This window comes from Octopus sinensis, linkage group LG13 (assembly GCF_006345805.1).
Source record: "Octopus sinensis linkage group LG13, ASM634580v1, whole genome shotgun sequence".
Lineage (NCBI taxonomy): Eukaryota > Metazoa > Mollusca > Cephalopoda > Octopoda > Octopodidae > Octopus > Octopus sinensis.
In genome coordinates, this window is record NC_043009.1 from 33,428,255 (window position 1) to 33,434,847 (window position 6,593).

Genomic DNA, 6,593 nt, shown 5'->3' on the forward strand with positions numbered 1-6,593 from the left:
CCCCACCCCACCCTTCATATTTGGCCATCTCCCATTATTCTCAAACATGAAATGCTGTTCATAGTATTTTTATGACATTTTGTAATGATCAGCTTGTCTAATCCAATTTCTAGCAGAAAGAATGCGATTATTATTAAAATTATATCTACCCGTTACTGTAGTAACCGTGCGGTTTTGTTGGCATAGTAAACTGCCATTTTGGGTTATTATTGTACGTTTCGAAGTCCAATAGCCATGATACCCACCACCTTTCATTAAGTACTTTCATAACCAACACTGAATCAGCGTTTGTTAGAATCCTCCTGTTATAGTTTCAAGTCTAGCTACAGGAAATTCGTTTCAGCCTGAATGGAGCTAAGACCAATAAAATAGATACCAGTAATATACTGCCATTGCTTCTACCAGCGACTGGGGTTTTCCTACAAAATCGAGTTTTATCACAAGTCAATAAAAAAATGATTTTTTTTTCGGGTAATGAAATTTTTGTTGCTATTGTTATTGTTTTGTTCCTTAATCCTAGGCTAAAATGGACCGGCAATGAAAATATCCCAACCATGACCATTTGGTCATCTTTACATATATAGTGTATCAAAGACTCATTATCCAAGGTCTTTCTAGTTTCTAAGATGGTTGATGTGATTTCAACTTTACTACTATTTCTAGCAATGCAAATGACCACATAGAGGCGTTTTTATTGTCTTACAGCTATAGACGGTTGTACTTACTTAGTCAACTTCTCTGTGACTTTCACGGATGTGTTTCTTTGAGAAATTATTGTAACGTAGGCGCTGGAGTGGCTGTGTGGTAAGTAGCTTGCTAACCAACCACATGGTCCCGGGTTCAGTCCCACTGCGTGGCATCTTGGGCAAGTGTCTTCTGCTATAGTCCCGGGCCGACCAATGCCTTGTGAGTGGATTTGGTAGACGGAAACTGAAAGAAGCCTGTCGTATATATGTATATATATATATGTGTGTATGTGTGTGTGTTTGTCCCCCTAGCATTGCTTGACAACTGATACTGGTGTGTTTACGTCCCCGTCACTTAGCGGTTCGGCAAAAGAGACCGATAGAATAAGTACTGGGCTTACAAAGAATAAGTCCCGGGGTCGATTTGCTCGACTAAAGGCGGTGCTCCAGCATGGCCGCAGTCAAATGACTGAAACAAGTAAAAGAGTAAGTATACATATCTCGCTCAACGATGTCAGGTTTGCTGCCCTTTATCTTTCTGTCAGTGCTGACGGGCATCTCCCAGAGGATAGTAACATTGTTACTGTCAGTGGCCATGTATGGCTAATGTTCAGACCACTTTTCAGCTGTCTTGACTTAACAATTTTCCAGTGTAAATACGCTGCTGACTTGCTTTACCTGTAGATGTATTCCATGTTTGCTAGCTTTAAGCATTCAGAGACAAAGTTATCATCTTTCAACTTTCACAGTAGATGACGCCCTCCTCCATTCATTACACGTATTATAAGGAATTGTAATTTCATGGTCGTAGTGGGATAACTCCAGCCGTCAGTGAGAATTGAACTCTGGGTGTAAAGATGCATACCACATACTGTAAGACAGTTTGATGTTCTAACAACTCCATAAATCAACCACCCAAGAATTGTACTTTATTTATCGATCCCAAATGGATGAAAGGTAAAACTGACTTCGGCAGAAGTTGAACACGGAACACAAAGTCAGAACAAAGACGAAATTCTGCCTAAAACTTCATAAGCTCTAACAACTCATCTGTATTTTTGTTCAAATATTTTTAAATTCTTCAAAAGCTCGTAAAAATTTCAGTTTATATTTTTATTTCTTACTTTTATATTTATAATTACATTTTCACAATTAATATAATTACAATTTTCAGTGTATTTAATAAAGTTTTCTTTTATCTCCTCTTTATTATATTACATTTCATTCAACAGAGTCTTCGAATATAAAACGGTAACCCTCACCTGATCTATAACATAAACAGTCTCGTCGTGGAATTAATTCTGTGAATTATCCACCATATTCTTGTCCACAGCACCGCTATACTTACTGATAGGGGTCTAATCTTGGATTTAATAATTCCTGCCAGAGTTTGTTTCAATCTGCAGTTGCGATGCGGTGTGGGCGGCGTGGGGGAGACAGATCATGGTTACATAGGAAATTCTTCCTGTGGGTTAATACAAGGTGAGGCTGACTGTTAGATAAATCATATGATTTATGTTGTTGTTGATTATTAACCGTAGTCAATCCTGAGTACACATATTATCAATGGCGTTCTAACTGTGACCACCTCGTTATATTCACAGTTGAAGTATATTGACGAATATTCTTTCTTAAAAAACAGTAAGTTGTGGTTTAGATTTGAGAGAGAATTTCTCGTGTTTATGAACAAGTTCGGGCTAAAAATATCAACTAAGTAGAAGTGCCTTCATTGATTTCCTATTACACATTACTCAATGTGTCTTTCCTTTACGAAGGCATCATGGCTGCTATGTCTGGTAGTCATAATGACCACATGAAGGCTCCATTGAAAGTCTTCAGCGGTAGACATATATTCGTATATCATTCACTTCACTCTCGTCATCATCTCACAGGATGGTGGATAAAGTGGAGAGAAGTGGGGATGTGAAATAGCAAGTTAGATGGATAGTAGGTGAGTGGGAAGGAGAGAATCAGACAGAGATTGAGAGAAAGGCGGGGAGAGAGACAGGGAGGAAGAAAGAGAGAAAGAGACAGAGAGACAGACTGGCTGGAGGACAAATAGAAAGCAGACAGACAGACAGGCAGACAGATAGGCATACAGAATGGGAGAAAGACAAGAAGAGAGATAGAGAAGAAGAAAGAGAGACTGACTGACAGAAAGTAGATAGACTAACAGATAGACAGACGGACAAACAAACAGAAAGTAGGCAGAAAGTCTGAGAGAGAGCAAGAGACGCAATTTTTTAGATAAAACTTCCAAGTTATCTTTGTCAATTCTAGCAGAGAACATAATGTAAAAGACAAGTGTGCAACTGCAGCCATTTGCACATACAACTGCTGCACGTTTAAATCATGTGATAAGATACAGTTATTTACACATGCAATTGTCTATTTAAACTGAATGCATCAGTTCAGTTGCAACCTTTTGCGCATACAGCAGTTTATTTAAATGTAATACAAGGGTACATCTGAATTTACATACAGATCTGCAGATATAAATGTAATACAAGACTTCATCTGCAGCCATTTTACACATAGCTGCAAGCTGAATGTAACACAAGTGTACAGCTACAACCATTTATAGAAAACTGCATATTTCCATGGAATACATATCTGCAACTATCTACATATGCAACTGCAGGTTTTAGCCACCTTTCATGACAGGTAGTATATCGCAGATTACATTTCCGAATATAGACGCAATCTGAGGCAGATTTTGCTGTCATTTATGGTAGGCCATCCAACTACATAAATACATCCACGTGGACTTGCTATTATTTTATGGTTCTCTCCCTTATTCAGAAAAGAAGTAACAAATTTTCCCTTTCCTGATGAGGGACTTCGTCCAAAACTTCACAAACTATACCTCACAACACTTCTTAAATGATTTTACATTTATAGAAATAAATACCATTTTTCCAAACGCACATTACAACAAGTGTCTTTGGATGTTTTTATTGTATTTTTCTGATTTATTTAAATTTGTTTCCACCAACAGACATCTGTACCCTGCATCCTTACTGGTATTTGTTGTAGCACGGCGTCAGTGAAGCGACATAGTTGTAACAATGCAATGTATATAATGCATCATTTATAATACAGCATTAATAATGCATTATTCATAAAGCATTATTCATAATGCACCATTCATAATACATTATTCGTAATGCATTATTCATAATGCATCATTCATAATGCATTATTCATATATTATTATTCATAATCCATTATTCTTAATGCACCATCCTTTTGTACAGCGATGCCACAGTGATGGTGAATACATAGAATCTATGATGATCAAAGTAGAATCTGGTCACTTGGATCTGCCATGTGAAGATTAAAAGACAGTTTGAGGCTCGACTTCAAAATCAAACATCAGTCTATGTGTGCAAGAGCGATAATTACAGGTATCGGTGAATTATGTGATGTGAGGAGCCATATTGGATAAGATTCTATGAGTTGATGATGGAGAGTGTTCAAAAGTGAAATGAAGAAAAATTTGTGATGAAGTAGCTGAATTAGACAGACGTAGATGAGACAACACAGATGAGACGATGAAGACTCAAAGACACACAGAATCATGCTGCATTGAATAACGGTATAATAGACATTGGAAGTGAAAATAATATGAAGAAGAATAGGAAAAAGAGAGAGAAGTATAGGAGAGCTATCGTCAGTTTCTCAATGTAGACAGAGCACATAAATCATTTTAGTTTCCATTAAAGACTAATAGTGGCTTGATTTTAATCAAGCAAACTGTAGAAACGCATCGATATGAAAGCAAACCTCTATCTCTTACTCTCTCTCTCTCTACATACATTCGCATATATGTAATGTACATATACATCTTTATCTGTGTATGTGTATATATGTGTGTGTGTATATATGTTTACCTGCCTATCAATCTCTATTATCTTCCGTAGTCTCCATTTTTACAAGTGCTAAAAAAAGACAGATTCACTGAAAGAAACTGAAATGAATTAAAAATAAAGTTTTAGAAAACAATCAACAGAAGATAAATACACAGCTTTACTTATATTACTCTCGTAAGCCCACACATACACACACACACATATGTACATGTATATATATGTGTGTGTGTGTGTGGTGTATATATATATATATATATATATATATATATATATTTCAATTCATCCTATTCTGTAAATATATATATATACACACACACATGTATACATAGATATACATATATATGTGTGTGTGTGTGCCTTTCAATTCATTTTACTGTATACACATATAAATATACACATATGTATAAGCATGAGTATATTTACGCATATATATGTATAATCATACTTATGTATAAATATATATGTGTTTGTGTGTTCGTGTGTGTGTGTGTGTGTGTGTGTGTGGTGTGTGTGTGTGTGTGGTGTGTGTGTGTGTGTGTGTGTGTGTGCCTGTGCCTGTGTTTCAAATGCTTCTCGTGTATGGTAACGTTACCAATATCATGGATAATCTTCCTAATCAATCTATAGTCAATAAGTTTAAGTATTTATCGTTTCAAGGAGTTTAGAAAGCAATCTTCAGTCAACAGAGTGATGCAACTGTGATCAATCACCAACAGCTGTACACTACACTGGACACCTATTCCACCATGTTAGTTTTTACTAAACAGTCTTTACTTTCAATCAATTTTTCTGAATTTAAAACACACATACGCTTATATGTACATTCACGTGCATGCGTGCCGGCATTTATAAGGGTGAATGTGTTTAAGTGTATGTACTTCGTGCTTGCTTTATATATATATACATACATTTATATGTATATATATATATATATATATATATATAGAGAGAGAGAGAGAGAGAGAGACATATAACTGTACGTAACTAAGTGTAAGCAATTTTTGGTCGTTGTACACATATATATATACACACATACATGTATATACATACATACACATATATATATATATATATATAGAGAGAGAGAGAGAGAGAGAGAGAGAGACATATAACTGTACGTAACTAAGTGTAAGCAATTTTTGGTCGTTGTACACATATATATATACACACATACATGTATATACATACATACACATATATAATATATATATATATATAATATATATATTATATATATATATATATATATATATATAATACCCATACACATATATGCACACACGCACACACCACACACACATTTAGTTCGAATTTGAAGCTGGAAACACAACTTCTTTTCCTGTTCTTCATTACAAAAGATCTTTTGTTTTCTTTATTTTATTTATCTCCCTTGGTAAACTCATCAATCATGCCCACCAATAAAAAAGAAATCTGCAAAAAAATACCTCCACTATTTCGCTAGTAATGAAATTAATAATCTTCCAACACTAATACTACCTAATGCTATCTTTAACCTGTCATATAACTGGCAGGCTAACAACAGAGACACATTAACTCTATAAAACCAACAACAACAATACAATAATAAAAACAACAACAACAGTTAGAAGAAGAAGAAGAAGAAGAAGAAGAACAACAACAACAACAACAACAACATCAATAAAATAGTAATGATAATGGAAGAAAATAATGATGATAAAAATAAGAAGAATAAACAACAATAACAATACTGATGATGATGATGATGATGATGATGATGATGATGATGATGATGATAACCACCTTTATTTAAATAATTTGGCTTTGTTTTTCTCACTTTTGTCTTTCAGATTATTGGTTGTTGGGATTTGGTTCCTGCTTTTAAGTGTATCAAGAATTAGTTTCTATTGTTTTGCTTGTTTTATCGAGTTTCGCATCCTTTGGATTTGCTTTCATTTGTGATTCCGTTATTTGCAAATGGTACGTTTATATTAACTTCAAACTAAAAATCCGGAACAAAGCAAAAGCAAAAAATTGGTAAGCCAGATTGTATTGA